Raw genomic sequence first — 16067 nt, 5'->3', positions numbered from 1 at the left:
ACACCCGCATACAGCTCAATGAAAACGCATCAATAAAGTGGCACCTTGTGAGCTGGAACGCGCGTAAAATGTGGCGCTCGCCCTCTTGTTTTTGTTAGCACTAGCACGCACGCATGCAGCGAACAATCACAAACGGAGTGATCAACGTACACGACGCGTGCGTGTATTGTTCACGGAAAGACTGCCGCGTGCGTGCTGTATGCTGTAGCAATACATTCGGCGACTGCACAACATAGCAGCACGATACAGGTGCAGTCGTAAACAGCCCATTCTCGCCATTGGCCATACCATGCTGAACACGCCGGTTCTCGTCCGATCCCCGAAGCTAAGCAGCATTGGGCTTGGTCAGTACTTGGGAGGTAGACCACCTGGGAACACCGAGTGCTGATGGCACCGTTCTTTTTGCTTTTTTATTGCGTGCTTCAGTGACGTCTTGTTTTTTTTTTTCATTTCCACAACGTGTGGGTGGTTGCATTTACTGTAACTTACGTTCAACTGGAGCCTGCTGGTAGAGCCAACGCCGAAGTGTAACACCAGCAATATTCAGGCCACTGCACGATATTGTACGCGGAATGATGACCGTGGTAAGCGGTATACGTAATGATGCAAAATTTAGTCGCACAAGCTTCTAACCGCTTACTTATCACACCCGCATACAGCTCAATGACATTGCATCAATAAAGTGGCACCTTGTGGGCTGCAACGTGCGCAAAATGTGGCGCTCGCCCTCTTGTTTTTGTGAGCACTAGCAAGCACGCATGCAGCGAACAACCACAAACGGAGTGATCAATGTACACGACGCGTGCGTGTATTGTTCACGGAAAGACTGCCGCGTACGTGCTGTATGCTGTAGCAATACATTCGGCGACTGCACAACATAGCAGCACGATACAGGTGCAGTCGTAAACAGCACATTCTCGCCATCGGCCATACCATGCTGAATACGCCGGTTCTCGTCCGATCCCCGAAGCTAAGCAGCATTGGGTTCGGTCAGTACTTGGGAGGGAGACCACCTGGGAAAACCGAGTGCTGCCGTTTTTTTTTGCTTTTTTATTGCGTGCTTCTGTGACGTCTTGTTTTTTTTTCATTTGCAGAACGTGTGGGTGGTTGCATTTACTGTAACTTGCGTTCAACTGGAGCCTGCTGGTAGAGCCAACGCCGAAGTGTAACACCAACAATATTCAGGCCACTACACGATATTGTACGCGGAATGATGACGGTGGTAAGCGGTATACGTAATGATGCAAAATTTAGTCGCACAAGCTTCTAACCGCTTACTTATCACACCCGCATACAGCTCAATGACAACGCATCAATAAAGTGGCACCTTGTGGGCTGCAACGCGCGCAAAATGTGGCGCGAGCCGTCTTGTTTTTGTGTGCACTAGCACGCACGTATGCAGCGAAGAACCACAAACGGAGTGATCAACGTACACGACGCGTGCGTGTATTGTTCACGGAAAGACTGCCGCGTACGTGCTGTATGCTCTAGCAATACATTCGGCGACTGCGCAACATAGCAGCACGATACAAGTGCAGTCGTAAACAGCGCATTCTCGCCATCGGCCATACCATGCTGAATACGCCGGTTCTCGTCCGATCCCCGAAGCTAAGCAACATTGGGCTCGGTCAGTACTTGGGAGGGAGACCACCTGGGAACACCGAGTGCTGATGGCACCTTTCTGTTTGCTTTTTTATTGCGTGCTTCTGTGACGTCTTGTTTTTTTTCATTTGCACAACGTGTGGGTGGTTGCATTTACTGAAACTTACGTTCTACTGGAGCCTGCTGGTAGAGCCAACGCCGAAGTGTAACACCAACAATATTCGGGCCACTACACGATATTGTACGCGGAATGATGACGGTGGTAAGCGGTATACGTAATGATGCAAAATTTAGTGGCACAAGCTTCTAACCGCTTACTTATCACACCCGCATACAGCTCAATGACAACGCATCAATAAAGTGGCACCTTGTGAGCTGCAACGCGCGCAAAATGTGGCGCTCGCCCTCTTGTTTTTGTGAGCACTAGCACGCACGCAGCGAACAACCGCAAACGGAGTGATCAACGTACACGACGCGTGCGTGTATTGCTCACGGAAAGACTGCCGCGTACGTGCTGTATGCTGTAGGAATACATTCGGCGACTGCACAACATAGCAGCACGATACAGGTGCAGTCGTAAACAGCACATTCTCGCCATCGGCCATACCATGCTGAATACGCCGGTTCTCGTCCGATTCCCGAAGCTAAGCAGCATTGGGCTCGGTAAGTACTTGGGAGGGAGACCACCTGGGAACACCGAGTGCTGATGGCACCGTTCTTTTTGCTTTTTTTTGCGTGCTTCTGTGACGTCTTGTTTTTTTATTCATGTGCACAACGTGTGGGTGGTTGCATTTACTGTAACTTACGTTCAACTGGAGCCTGCTGGTAGAGCCAACGCCGACGTTTAACACCAACAATATTCAGGCCACTACACGATATTGTACGCGGAATGATGACGGTGGTAAGCGGTATACGTAATGATGCAAAATTTAGTCGCACAAGCTTCTAACCGCTTACTTATCACACCCGCATACAGCTCAATGACAACGTATCAATAAAGTGGCACCTTGTGGGCTGCAACGCGCGCAAAATGTGGCGCTCGCCCTCTTGTTTTTGTGAGCACCAGCACGCACGCATGCAGCGAACAACCACAAACGGAGTGATCAACGTACACGACGCGTGCGTGTATTGCTCACGGAAAGATTGTCGCGTACGCGCTGTATGCTGTTGCAATACATTCGGCGACTGCACAACATAGCAGCACGATACAGGTGCAGTCGTAAACAGCACATTCTCGCCATCGGCCATACCATGCTGAATAAGCCGGTTCTCGTCCGATCCCCGAAGCTAAGCAGCATTGGGTTCGGTCAGTACTTGGGAGGGAGACCACCTGGGAAAACCGAGTGCTGCCGTTTTTTTTGCTTTTTTATTGCGTGCTTCTGTGACGTCTTGTTTTTTTTTTTCATTTGCACAACGTGTGGGTGGTTGCATTTACTGTAACTTGCGTTCAACTGGAGCCTGCTGGTAGAGCCAACGCCGAAGTGTAACACCAACAATATTCAGGCCACTACACGATATTGTACGCGGAATGATGACGGTGGTAAGCGGTATACGTAATGATGCAAAATTTAGTCGCACAAGCTTCTAACCGCTTACTTATCACACCCGCATACAGCTCAATGACAACGCATCAATAAAGTGGCACCTTGTGGGCTGCAACGCGCGCAAAATGTGGCGCTCGCCCTGTTGTTTTTGTGAGCACTAGCACGCACGCATGCAGCGAACAACCACAAACGGAGTGCTCAACGTACACGACGCCTGCGTGTATTGTTCACGGAAAGACTGCCGCGTACGTGCTGTATGCTGTAGCAACACATTCGGCGACTGCACAACATAACAGCACGATACAGGTGCAGTCGTAAACAGCACATTCTCGCCATCGGCCATACCATGCTGAATACGCCGGTTCTCGTCCGATCCCCGAAGCTAAGCAGCATTGGGCTCGGTCAGTTCTTGGGAGGGAGACCACCTGGGAACACCGAGTGCTGCCGTTCTTTTTGCTTTTTTATTGCGTGCTTCTGTGACGTCTTGTTTTTTTTTCATTTGCGCAACGTGTGGGTGGTTGTATTTACTGTAACTTGCGTTCAACTGGAGCCTGCCGGTAGAGCCAACGCCGAAGTGTAACACCAACAATATTCAGGCCACTACACGATATTGTACGCGGAATGATGACGGTGGTAAGCGGTATACCTAATGATGCAAAATTTAGTCGCACAAGCTTCTAACCGCTTACTTATCACACCCGCATACAGCTCAATAACGACGCATCAATAAAGTGGCACCTTGTGGGCTGCAACGCGCGCAAAATGTGGCGCTCGCCCTCTTGTTTTTGTGAGCACTAGCACGTACGCATGCAGCGAACAACCACAAACGGAGTGATCAACGTACACGACGCGTGCGTGTATTGTTCACAGAAAGACTGCCGCGTACGTGCTGTAGCAATACATTCGGCGACTGCACAACATAGCAGCACGATACAGGTGCAGTCGTAAACAGCACATTGTCGCCATCGGCCATACCATGCTGAATACGCCGGTTCTCGTCCGATCCCCGAAGCTAAGCAGCATTGGGCTCGGTCAGTACTTGGGAGGGAGACCACCTGGGAACACCGAGTGCTGATGGCACCGTTCTTTTTGCTTTTTTATTGCGTGCTTCTGTGACGTCTTGTTTTTTTTTTCATTTGCACAACTTGTGGGTGGTTGCGTTTACTGTAACTTACGTTCAACTGGAGCCTGCTGGTAGAGCCAACGCCGAAGTGTAACGCCAACAATATTCAGGCCACTACACGATATTGTACGCGGAATGATGACGGTGGTAAGCGGTATACGTAATGATGCAAAATTTAGTCGCACAAGCTTCTAACCGCTTACTTATCACACCCGCATACAGCTCAATGACAACGCATCAATAAAGTGGCACCTTGTGGGCTGCAACGCGCGCAAAATGTGGCCCTCGCCCTCTTGTTTTTGTGAGCACTAGCACGCACGCATGCAGCGAACAACCACAAACGGAGTGATCAACGTACATGACGCGTGCGTGTATTGTTCACGGAAAGACTGCCGCGTACGTGCTGTAGCAATACATTCGGCGGCTGCACAACATAGCAGCACGATACAGGTGCAGTCGCAAACAGCACATTCTCGCCATCGGCCATACCATGCTGAATACGCCGGTTCTCGTCCGATCCCCGAAGATAAGCAGCATTGGGCTCGGTCAGTACTTGGGAGGGAGACCACCTGGGAACACCGAGTGCTGATGGCACCGTTCTTTTTGTTTTTTTATTGCGTGCTTCTGTTACGTCTTTTTTTTTTCATTTGCACAACGTGTGGGTGGTTGCATTTACTGTAACTCACGTTCAACTGGAGCCTGCTGGTAGAGCCAACGCCGAAGTGTAACACCAACAATATTCAGGCCACTACACGATATTGTACGCGGAATGATGACGGTGGTAAGCGGTATACGTTATGATGCTAAATTTAGTCGCACAAGCTTCTAACCGCTTACTTATCACACCCGCATACTGCTCAATGACAACGCATCAATAAAGTGGCACCTTGGGGGCTCCAACGCGCGCAAAATGTGGTGCTCGCCCTCTTGTTTTTATGAGCACTAGCACGCACGTATGCAGCGAACAACCACAAACGGAGTGATCAACGTACACGACGCGTGCGTGTATTGTTCACGGAAAGACTGCCGCGTACGTGCTGTAGCAATACATTCGGCGGCTGCACAACATAGCAGCACGATACAGGTGCAGTCGTAAACAGCACATTGTCGCCATCGGCCATACCATGCTGAATACGCCGGTTCTCGTCCGATGCCCGAAGCTAAGCAGCATTGGGCTCGGTCAGTACTTGGGAGGGAGACCACCTGGGAACACCGAGTGCTGATGGCACCGTTCTTTTTGTTTTTTATTGCGTGCTTCTGTGACGTCTTTTTTTTTCATTTGCACAACGTGTGGGTGGTTGCATATACTGTAACTTACGTTCAACTGGAGCCTGCTGGTAGAGCCAACGCCGAAGTGTAACACCAACAATATTCAGGCCACTACACGATATTGTACGCGGAATGATAACGGTGGTAAGCGGTATACGTATTGATGCAAAATTTAGTCGCACAAGCTTCTAACCGCTTACTTATCACACCCGCATACAGCTCAATGACAACGCATCAATAAAGTGGCACCTTGTGGGCTGCAACGCGCGCAAAATGTGGTGCTCGCCCTCTTGTTTTTGTGAGCACTAGCACGCACGCATGCAGCGAACAACCACAAACGGAGTGATCAACGTACACGACGCGTGCGTGTATTGTTCACGGAAAGACTGCGGCGTACGTGCTGTAGCAATACATTCGGCGACTGCACAACATAGCAGCACGATACAGGTGCATTCGTAAACAGCACATTCTTGCCAACGGCCATACCATGCTGAATACGCCGGTTCTCGTCCGATCCCCGAAGCTAAGCAGCAATGGGGTCGGTCAGTACTTGGGAGGGAGACCACATGGGAACACCGAGTGGTGATGGCACCGTTCTTTTTGCTTTTTTATTGCGTGCTTCTGTGACGTCTTTTTTTTCATTTGCACAACGTGTGGGTGGTTGCATTTACTGTAACTCACGTTCAACTGGAGCCTGCTGGTAGAGCCAACGCCGAAGTGTAACACCAACAATATTCAGGCCACTACGCGATATTGTACGCGGAATGATGACAGTGGTAAGCGGTATACGTAATGATGCTAAATTTAGTCGCACAAGCTTCTAACCGCTTACTTATCACACCCGCATACAGCTCAATGACAACGCATCAATAAAGTGGCACTTTGTGGGCTGCAACGCGGGAAATGTGGCGCTCGCCTTCTTTTTTTTGTGAGCACTAGCACGCACGCATGCAGCGAACAACCACAAACAGAGTGATCAACGTACACGACGCGTGCGTGTATTGTTCACGGAAAGACTGCCGCGTACGTGCTGTAGCAATACATTCGGCGACTGCACAACATAGTAGCACGATACAGGTGCAGTCGTAAACAGCACATTCTCGCCATCGGCCATGCCATGCTGAATACGCCGGTTCTCGTCCGATCCCCGAAGCTAAGCAGCATTGGGCTCGGTCAGTACTTGGGAGGGAGACCGCCTGGGAACACCGAGTGCTGATGGCACCGTTCTTTTTGCTTTTTTATTGCGTGCTTCTGTTACGTCTTGTCTTTTTTTTCATTTGCACAACGTGTGGGTGGTTGCATTTACTGTAACTTACGTTCAACTGGAGCCTGCTGGTAGAGCCAACGCCGAAGTGTAACACCAACAATATTCAGGCCACTACACGATATTGTACGCGGAATGATGACGGTGGTAAGCGGTATACGTAATCATGCAAAATTTAGTCGCACAAGCTTCTAACCGCTTACTTATCACACCCGCATACAGCTCAAGGACAACGCATCAATAAAGTGGCACCTTGTTGGCTGCAACGCGCGCAAGATGTGGCGCTCGTCCTCTTGTTTTTGTGAGCACTAGCACGCACGCATGCAGCGAACAACCACAAACGGAGTGATCAACGTACACGACGCTTGCGAGTATTGTTCACGGAAAGACTGCCGCGTACGTGCTGTAGCAATACATTCGGCGACTGCACAACATAGCAGCACCATACAGGTGCAGTCGTAAACAGCACATTCTTGCCATCGGCCATACCATGCTGAATACGCCGGTTCTTGTCCGATCCCCGAAGCTAAGCAGCATTGGGCTCGGTCAGTACTTGGGAGGGAGACCACCTGGGAACACCGAGTGCTGATGGCACCGTTCTTTTTGGTTTTTTTATTGCGTGCTTCTGTGACGTCGTGTTTTTTTTTCATTTGCACAACGTGTGGGTGGTAGTATTTACTGTAACTTACGTTCAGCTGGAGCCTGCTGTAGAGCCAACGGCGAAGTGTAACACCAACAATATTCAGGCCACTACACGATATTGTACGCGGAATGATGACGGTGGTAAGCGGTATACGTAATGATGCAAAATTGTGTCGCACAAGCTTCTAACCGCTTACTTATCACACCCGCATACAGCTCAATGACAACGCATCAATAAAGTGGCACCTTGTGGGCTCCAACGCGCGCAAGATGTGGCGCTCGCCCTCTTGTTTTTGTGAGCACTAGCACCCACGCATGCAGCGAACAACCACAAACGGAGTGATCAACGTACACGACGCGTGCGTGTATTGTTCACGGAAAGACTGCCGCGTACGTGCTGTAGCAATACATTCGGCGAGTGCACAACATAGCAGCACGATACAGGTGCAGTCGTAAACAGCACATTCTCGCCATCGGCCATGCCATGCTGAATACGCCGGTTCTCGTCCGATCCCCGAAGCTAAGCAGCATTGGGCTCGGTCAGTACTTGGGAGGGAGACCACCTGGGAACACCGATTGCTGATGGCACCGTTCTTTTTGCTTTTCTATTGCGTGCTTCTGTGACGTCTTGTTTTTTTTCATTTGCACAACGTGTGGGTGGTTGCATTTACTGTAACTTACGTTCAACTGGAGCCTGCTGGTAGAGCCAACGCCGAAGTGTAACACCAACAATATTCAGGCCACTACACGATGTTGTACGCGGAATGATGACGGTGGTAAGCGGTATACGTAATGATGCAAAATTTAGTCGCACAAGCTTTTAACCGCTTACTTATCACACCCGCATACAGCTCAATGACAACGCATCAATAAAGTGGCACCTTGTGGGCTGCAACGCGCGCAAAATGTGGCGCTCGCCCTCTTGTTTTTGTGAGCAGTAGCACGCACGCATGAAACGAACAACCACAAACGCAGTGATCAACGTACACGACGCGTGCGTGTATTGTTCACGGAAAGACTGCCGCGTACGTGCTGTAGCAATACATTCGGCGAGTGCACAACATAGCAGCACGATACAGGTGCAGCCGTAAACAGCACATTCTCGCCATCGGCCATACCATGCTGAATACGCCGGTTCTCGTCCGGTCCCCGAAGCTAAGCAGCATTGGGCTCGGTCAGTACTTGGGAGGGAGACCACCTGGGAACACCGGGTGCTGATGACACCGTTGTTTTTGCTTTTTTATTGCGTGCTTCTGTCACGTCTTGTTTTTTTCATTTGAACAACGTGTGGGTGGTTGCATTTACTGTAACTTACGTTCAACTGGAGCCTGCTGGTAGAGCCAACGCCGAAGTGTAACACCAACAATATTCAGGCCACTACACGATATTGTACGCGGAATGATGACGGTGGTAAGCGGTATACGTAATGATGCAAAATTTAGTCGCACAAGCTTCTAACCGCTCACTTATCACACCCGCATACAGCTCAATGACAACGCATCAATAAAGTGGCACTTTGTGGGCTGCAACGCGGGAAATGTGGCGCTCGCCCTCTTTTTTTTGTGAGCACTAGCACGCACGCATGCAGCGAACAACCACAAACAGAGTGATCAACGTACACGACGCGTGCGTGTATTGTTCACGGAGAGACTGCCGCGTACGTGCTGTAGCAATACATTCGGCGACTGCACAATATAGCAGCACGATAGAGGTGCAGTCGTAAACAGCACATTCTCGCCATCGGCCATACCATGCTGAATACGCCGGTTCTCGTCCGATTCCCGAAGCTAAGCAGCATTAGGCTCGGTCAGTACTTGGGAGGGAGACCACCTGGGAACACCGAGTGCTGATGGCACCGTTCTTTTTGCTTTTTTATGGCGTGCTTCTGTGACGTCTTGTCTTTTTTTTTCATTTGCACAACGTGTGGGTGGTTGCATTTACTGTAACTTACGTTCAACTGAGCCTGCTGGTAGAGCCAACGCCGAAGTGTAACACCAACAATATTCAGGCCACTACACGATATTGTACGCTGAATGATGACGGTGGTAAGCGGTATACGTTATCATGCAAAATTTAGTCGCACAAGCTTCTAACCGCTTACTTATCACACCCGCATACAGCTCAATGACAACGCATCAATAAAGTGGCACCTTGTGGGCTGCAACGCGCGCAAGATGTGGCGCTCGCCCTCTTGTTTTTGTGAGCACTAGCACGCACGCATGCAGCGAACAACCACAAACGGAGTGATCAACGTACACGACGCGTGCGTGTATTGTTCACGGAAAGACTGCCGCGTACGTGCTGTAGCAATACATTCGGCGGCTGCACAACATAGCAGCACGATACAGGTGCAGTCGCAAACAGCACATTCTCGCCATCGGCCATACCATGCTGAATACGCCGGTTCTCGTCCAATCCCCGAAGCTAAGCAGCATTGGGCTCGGTCAGTACTTGGGAGGGAGACCACCTGGGAACACCGGGTGCTGATGACACCGTTGTTTTTGCTTTTTTATTGCGTGCTTCTGTCACGTCTTGTTTTTTTCATTTGAACAACGTGTGGGTGGTTGCATTTACTGTAACTTACGTTCAACTGGAGCCTGCTGGTAGAGCCAACGCCGAAGTGTAACACCAACAATATTCAGGCCACTACACGATATTGTACGCGGAATGATGACGGTGGTAAGCGGTATACGTAATGATGCAAAATTTAGTCGCACAAGCTTCTAACCGCTCACTTATCACACCCGCATACAGCTCAATGACAACGCATCAATAAAGTGGCACTTTGTGGGCTGCAACGCGGGAAATGTGGCGCTCGCCCTCTTTTTTTTGTGAGCACTAGCACGCACGCATGCAGCGAACAACCACAAACAGAGTGATCAACGTACACGACGCGTGCGTGTATTGTTCACGGAGAGACTGCCGCGTACGTGCTGTAGCAATACATTCGGCGACTGCACAACATAGCAGCACGATAGAGGTGCAGTCGTAAACAGCACATTCTCGCCATCGGCCATACCATGCTGAATACGCCGGTTCTCGTCCGATTCCCGAAGCTAAGCAGCATTAGGCTCGGTCAGTACTTGGGAGGGAGACCACCTGGGAACACCGAGTGCTGATGGCACCGTTCTTTTTGCTTTTTTATGGCGTGCTTCTGTGACGTCTTGTCTTTTTTTTCATTTGCACAACGTGTGGGTGGTTGCATTTACTGTAACTTACGTTCAACTGAGCCTGCTGGTAGAGCCAACGCCGAAGTGTAACACCAACAATATTCAGGCCACTACACGATATTGTACCCGGAATGATGACGGTGGTAAGCGGTATACGTTATCATGCAAAATTTAGTCGCACAAGCTTCTAACCGTTTACTTATCACACCCGCATACAGCTCAATGACAACGCATCAATAAAGTGGCACCTTGTGGGCTGCAACGCGCGCAAGATGTGGCGCTCGCCCTCTTGTTTTTGTGAGCACTAGCACGCACGCATGCAGCGAACAACCACAAACGGAGTGATCAACGTACACGACGCGTGCGTGTATTGTTCACGGAAAGACTGCCGCGTACGTGCTGTAGCAATACATTCGGCGGCTGCACAACATAGCAGCACGATACAGGTGCAGTCGCAAACAGCACATTCTCGCCATCGGCCATACCATGCTGAATACGCCGGTTCTCGTCCGATCCCCGAAGCTAAGCAGCATTGGGCTCGGTCAGTACTTGGGAGGGAGACCACCTGGGAACACCGGGTGCTGAAGACACCGTTGTTTTTGCTTTTTTATTGCGTGCTTCTGTCACGTCTTGTTTTTTTCATTTGAACAACGTGTGGGTGGCTGCATTTACTGTAACATACGTTCAACTGGAGCCTGCTGGTAGAGCCAACGCCGAAGTGTAACACCAACAATATTCAGGCCACTACACGATATTGTACGCGGAATGATGACGGTGGTAAGCGGTATACGTAATGATGCAAAATTTAGTCGCACAAGCTTCTAACCGCTCACTTATCACACCCGCATACAGCTCAATGACAACGCATCAATAAAGTGGCACTTTGTGGGCTGCAACGCGGGAAATGTGGCGCTCGCCCTCTTTTTTTTGTGAGCACTAGCACGCACGCATGCAGCGAACAACCACAAACAGAGTGATCAACGTACACGACGCGTGCGTGTATTGTTCACGGAGAGACTGCCGCGTACGTGCTGTAGCAATACATTCGGCGACTGCACAACATAGCAGCACGATAGAGGTGCAGTCGTAAACAGCACATTCTCGCCATCGGCCATACCATGCTGAATACGCCGGTTCTCGTCCGATTCCCGAAGCTAAGCAGCATTAGGCTCGGTCAGTACTTGGGAGGGAGACCACCTGGGAACACCGAGTGCTGATGGCACCGTTCTTTTTGCATTTTTATGGCGTGCTTCTGTGACGTCTTGTCTTTTTTTTTTCATTTGCACAACGTGTGGGTGGTTGCATTTACTGTAACTTACGTTCAACTGAGCCTGCTGGTAGAGCCAACGCCGAAGTGTAACACCAGCAATATTCAGGCCACTACACGATATTGTACGCGGAATGATGACGGTGGTAAGCGGTATACGTTATCATGCAAAATTTAGTCGCACAAGCTTCTAACCGCTTACTTATCACACCCGCATACAGCTCAATGACAACGCATCAATAAAGTGGCACCTTGAGGGCTGCAACGCGCGCAAGATGTGGCGCTCGCCCTCTTGTTTTTGTGAGCACTAGCACGCACGCATGCAGCGAACAACCACAAACGGAGTGATCAACGTACACGACGCGTGCGTGTATTGTTCACGGAAAGACTGCCGCGTACGTGCTGTAGCAATACATTCGGCGGCTGCACAACATAGCAGCACGATACAGGTGCAGTCGCAAACAGCACATTCTCGCCATCGGCCATACCATGCTGAATACGCCGGTTCTCGTCCGATCCCCGAAGATAAGCAGCATTGGGCTCGGTCAGTACTTGGGAGGGAGACCACCTGGGAACACCGAGTGCTGATGGCACCGTTCTTTTTGTTTTTTTATTGCGTGCTTCTGTGACGTCTTTTTTTTTTTCATTTGCACAACGTGTGGGTGGTTGCATTTACTGTAACTCACGTTCAACTGGAGCCTGCTGGTAGAGCCAACGCCGAAGTGTAACACCAACAATATTCAGGCCACTACACGATATTGTACGCGGAATGATGACGGTGGTAAGCGGTATACGTTATGATGCTAAATTTAGTCGCACAAGCTTCTAACCGCTTACTTATCACACCCGCATACAGCTCAATGACAACGCATCAATAAAGTGGCACTTTGTGGGCTGCAACGCGGGAAATGTGGCGCTCGCCCTCTTTTTTTTGTGAGCACTAGCACGCACGCATGCAGCGAACAACCACAAACAGAGTGATCAACGTACACGACGCGTGCGTGTATTGTTCACGGAGAGACTGCCGCGTACGTGCTGTAGCAATACATTCGGCGACTGCACAACATAGCAGCACGATAGAGGTGCAGTCGTAAACAGCACATTCTCGCCATCGGCCATACCATGCTGAATACGCCGCTTCTCGTCCGATTCCGAAGCTAAGCAGCATTAGGCTCGGTCAGTACTTGGGAGGGAGACCACCTGGGAACACCGAGTGCTGATGGCACCGTTCTTTTTGCTTTTTTATGGCGTGCTTCTGTGACGTCTTGTCTTTTTTTTCATTTGCACAACGTGTGGGTGGTTGCATTTACTGTAACTTACGTTCAACTGAGCCTGCTGGTAGAGCCAACGCCGAAGTGTAACACCAACAATATTCAGGCCACTACACGATATTGTACCCGGAATGATGACGGTGGTAAGCGGTATACGTTATCATGCAAAATTTAGTCGCACAAGCTTCTAACCGTTTACTTATCACACCCGCACACAGCTCAATGACAACGCATCAATAAAGTGGCACCTTGTGGGCTGCAACGCGCGCAAGATGTGGCGCTCGCCCTCTTGTTTTTGTGAGCACTAGCACGCACGCATGCAGCGAACAACCACAAACGGAGTGATCAACGTACACGACGCGTGCGTGTATTGTTCACGGAAAGACTGCCGCGTACGTGCTGTAGCAATACATTCGGCGGCTGCACAACATAGCAGCACGATACAGGTGCAGTCGCAAACAGCACATTCTCGCCATCGGCCATACCATGCTGAATACGCCGGTTCTCGTCCGATCCCCGAAGCTAAGCAGCATTGGGCTCGGTCAGTACTTGGGAGGGAGACCACCTGGGAACACCGGGTGCTGAAGGCACCGTTGTTTTTGCTTTTTTATTGCGTGCTTCTGTCACGTCTTGTTTTTTTCATTTGAACAACGTGTGGGTGGCTGCATTTACTGTAACTTACGTTCAACTGGAGCCTGCTGGTAGAGCCAACGCCGAAGTGTAACACCAACAATATTCAGGCCACTACACGATATTGTACGCGGAATGATGACGGTGGTAAGCGGTATACGTAATGATGCAAAATTTAGTCGCACAAGCTTCTAACCGCGCACTTATCACACCCGCATACAGCTCAATGACAACGCATCAATAAAGTGGCACTTTGTGGGCTGCAACGCGGGAAATGTGGCGCTCGCCCTCTTTTTTTTGTGAGCACTAGCACGCACGCATGCAGCGAACAACCACAAACAGAGTGATCAACGTACACGACGCGTGCGTGTATTGTTCACGGAGAGACTGCCGCGTACGTGCTGTAGCAATACATTCGGCGACTGCACAACATAGCAGCACGATAGAGGTGCAGTCGTAAACAGCACATTCTCGCCATCGGCCATACCATGCTGAATACGCCGGTTCTCGTCCGATTCCCGAAGCTAAGCAGCATTAGGCTCGGTCAGTACTTGGGAGGGAGACCACCTGGGAACACCGAGTGCTGATGGCACCGTTCTTTTTGCATTTATATGGCGTGCTTCTGTGACGTCTTGTCTTTTTTTTTTATTTGCACAACGTGTGGGTGGTTGCATTTACTGTAACTTACGTTCAACTGAGCCTGCTGGTAGAGCCAACGCCGAAGTGTAACACCAGCAATATTCAGGCCACTACACGATATTGTACGCGGAATGATGACGGTGGTAAGCGGTATACGTTATCATGCAAAATTTAGTCGCACAAGCTTCTAACCGCTTACTTATCACACCCGCATACAGCTCAATGACAACGCATCAATAAAGTGGCACCTTGTGGGCTGCAACGCGCGCAAGATGTGGCGCTCGCCCTCTTGTTTTTGTGAGCACTAGCACGCACGCATGCAGCGAACAACCACAAACGGAGTGATCAACGTACACGACGCGTGCGTGTATTGTTCACGGAAAGACTGCCGCGTACGTGCTGTAGCAATACATTCGGCGGCTGCACAACATAGCAGCACGATACAGGTGCAGTCGCAAACAGCACATTCTCGCCATCGGCCATACCATGCTGAATACGCCGGTTCTCGTCCGATCCCCGAAGATAAGCAGCATTGGGCTCGGTCAGTACTTGGGAGGGAGACCACCTGGGAACACCGAGTGCTGATGGCACCGTTCTTTTTGTTTTTTTATTGCGTGCTTCTGTGACGTCTTTTTTTTTTTCATTTGCACAACGTGTGGGTGGTTGCATTTACTGTAACTCATGTTCAACTGGAGCCTGCTGGTAGAGCCAACGCCGAAGTGTAACACCAACAATATTCAGGCCACTACACGATATTGTACGCGGAATGATGACGGTGGTAAGCGGTATACGTTATGATGCTAAATTTAGTCGCACAAGCTTCTAACCGCTTACTTATCACACCCGCATACTGCTCAATGACAACGCATCAATAAAGTGGCACCTAGGGGGCTCCAACGCGCGCAAAATGTGGTGCTCGCCCTCTTGTTTTTGTGAGCACTAGCACGCACGCATGCAGCGAACAACCACAAACGGAGTGATCAACGTACACGACGCGTGCGTGTATTGTTCACGGAAAGACTGCCGCGTACGTGCTGTAGCAATACATTCGGCGGCTGCACAACATAGCAGCACGATACAGGTGCAGTCGTAAACAGCACATTGTCGCCATCGGCCATACCATGCTGAATACGCCGGTTCTCGTCCGATCCCCGAAGCTAAGCAGCATTGGGCTCGGTCAGTACTTGGGAGGGAGACCACCTGGGAACACCGAGTGCTGATGGCACCGTTCTTTTTGTTTTTTATTGCGTGCTTCTGTGACGTCTTTTTTTTTCATTTGCACAACGTGTGGGTGGTTGCATATACTGTAACTTACGTTCAACTGGAGCCTGCTGGTAGAGCCAACGCCGAAGTGTAACACCAACAATATTCAGGCCACTACACGATATTGTACGCGGAATGATAACGGTGGTAAACGGTATACGTAATGATGCAAAATTTAGTCGCACAAGCTTCTAACCGCTTACTTATCACACCCGCATACAGCTCAATGACAACGCATCAATAAAGTGGCACCTTGTGGGCTGCAACGCGCGCAAAATGTGGTGCTCGCCCTCTTGTTTTTGTGAGCACTAGCACGCACGCATGCAACGAACAACCACAAACGGAGTGATCAACGTACACGACGCGTGCGTGTATTGTTCACG

The 16067-nt window shown here is 50.2% G+C and overlaps 8 non-coding genes and 17 pseudogenes across 8 annotated transcripts; all 25 read left to right on the top strand.

Annotated features, from left to right (window-relative positions):
• The first annotated feature begins 274 nt into the window (after nt 1–274).
• Nucleotides 275–393, top strand: LOC142591973 (5S ribosomal RNA; annotated as a pseudogene).
• Nucleotides 394–919: 526 nt separating this feature from the next.
• On the top strand, nt 920–1038 carry LOC142592301 (5S ribosomal RNA; annotated as a pseudogene).
• A 519-nt stretch (nt 1039–1557) lies between these two features.
• Nucleotides 1558–1676, top strand: LOC142591954 (5S ribosomal RNA; annotated as a pseudogene).
• A 519-nt stretch (nt 1677–2195) lies between these two features.
• On the top strand, nt 2196–2314 carry LOC142591923 (5S ribosomal RNA). The gene has a single exon (XR_012830645.1). It is a non-coding gene; the product is annotated as a 5S ribosomal RNA (ribosomal RNA).
• Nucleotides 2315–2838: 524 nt separating this feature from the next.
• On the top strand, nt 2839–2957 carry LOC142591702 (5S ribosomal RNA; annotated as a pseudogene).
• Nucleotides 2958–3477: 520 nt separating this feature from the next.
• Nucleotides 3478–3596, top strand: LOC142592307 (5S ribosomal RNA; annotated as a pseudogene).
• A 511-nt stretch (nt 3597–4107) lies between these two features.
• On the top strand, nt 4108–4226 carry LOC142592143 (5S ribosomal RNA). The gene has a single exon (XR_012830693.1). It is a non-coding gene; the product is annotated as a 5S ribosomal RNA (ribosomal RNA).
• Nucleotides 4227–4744: 518 nt separating this feature from the next.
• Nucleotides 4745–4863, top strand: LOC142591860 (5S ribosomal RNA). The gene has a single exon (XR_012830585.1). It is a non-coding gene; the product is annotated as a 5S ribosomal RNA (ribosomal RNA).
• Nucleotides 4864–5378: 515 nt separating this feature from the next.
• On the top strand, nt 5379–5497 carry LOC142592035 (5S ribosomal RNA; annotated as a pseudogene).
• A 513-nt stretch (nt 5498–6010) lies between these two features.
• On the top strand, nt 6011–6129 carry LOC142591701 (5S ribosomal RNA; annotated as a pseudogene).
• Nucleotides 6130–6640: 511 nt separating this feature from the next.
• On the top strand, nt 6641–6759 carry LOC142591920 (5S ribosomal RNA). Its single transcript, XR_012830642.1, has one exon. It is a non-coding gene; the product is annotated as a 5S ribosomal RNA (ribosomal RNA).
• Nucleotides 6760–7277: 518 nt separating this feature from the next.
• LOC142591965 (5S ribosomal RNA) lies at nt 7278–7396 on the top strand (annotated as a pseudogene).
• A 517-nt stretch (nt 7397–7913) lies between these two features.
• Nucleotides 7914–8032, top strand: LOC142592177 (5S ribosomal RNA; annotated as a pseudogene).
• A 516-nt stretch (nt 8033–8548) lies between these two features.
• On the top strand, nt 8549–8667 carry LOC142592104 (5S ribosomal RNA; annotated as a pseudogene).
• Nucleotides 8668–9180: 513 nt separating this feature from the next.
• On the top strand, nt 9181–9299 carry LOC142592158 (5S ribosomal RNA; annotated as a pseudogene).
• A 518-nt stretch (nt 9300–9817) lies between these two features.
• LOC142592226 (5S ribosomal RNA) lies at nt 9818–9936 on the top strand (annotated as a pseudogene).
• A 513-nt stretch (nt 9937–10449) lies between these two features.
• LOC142592157 (5S ribosomal RNA) lies at nt 10450–10568 on the top strand (annotated as a pseudogene).
• A 517-nt stretch (nt 10569–11085) lies between these two features.
• Nucleotides 11086–11204, top strand: LOC142592071 (5S ribosomal RNA; annotated as a pseudogene).
• A 513-nt stretch (nt 11205–11717) lies between these two features.
• On the top strand, nt 11718–11836 carry LOC142592155 (5S ribosomal RNA; annotated as a pseudogene).
• Nucleotides 11837–12355: 519 nt separating this feature from the next.
• LOC142591858 (5S ribosomal RNA) lies at nt 12356–12474 on the top strand. Its single transcript, XR_012830584.1, has one exon. It is a non-coding gene; the product is annotated as a 5S ribosomal RNA (ribosomal RNA).
• A 514-nt stretch (nt 12475–12988) lies between these two features.
• LOC142591708 (5S ribosomal RNA) lies at nt 12989–13106 on the top strand (annotated as a pseudogene).
• A 517-nt stretch (nt 13107–13623) lies between these two features.
• On the top strand, nt 13624–13742 carry LOC142591928 (5S ribosomal RNA). Its single transcript, XR_012830650.1, has one exon. It is a non-coding gene; the product is annotated as a 5S ribosomal RNA (ribosomal RNA).
• Nucleotides 13743–14255: 513 nt separating this feature from the next.
• On the top strand, nt 14256–14374 carry LOC142592154 (5S ribosomal RNA; annotated as a pseudogene).
• Nucleotides 14375–14892: 518 nt separating this feature from the next.
• Nucleotides 14893–15011, top strand: LOC142591857 (5S ribosomal RNA). The gene has a single exon (XR_012830583.1). It is a non-coding gene; the product is annotated as a 5S ribosomal RNA (ribosomal RNA).
• Nucleotides 15012–15527: 516 nt separating this feature from the next.
• Nucleotides 15528–15646, top strand: LOC142592132 (5S ribosomal RNA). Its single transcript, XR_012830692.1, has one exon. It is a non-coding gene; the product is annotated as a 5S ribosomal RNA (ribosomal RNA).
• The last annotated feature ends 421 nt before the right edge of the window (nt 15647–16067 follow it).

This window comes from Dermacentor variabilis, chromosome 8 (genome assembly GCF_050947875.1).
Source record: "Dermacentor variabilis isolate Ectoservices chromosome 8, ASM5094787v1, whole genome shotgun sequence".
Taxonomy (NCBI): domain Eukaryota; kingdom Metazoa; phylum Arthropoda; class Arachnida; order Ixodida; family Ixodidae; genus Dermacentor; species Dermacentor variabilis.
The sequence above is the reverse complement of the archived record's forward strand: the minus strand, read 5'-3'. Positions and strand labels throughout refer to the sequence as shown.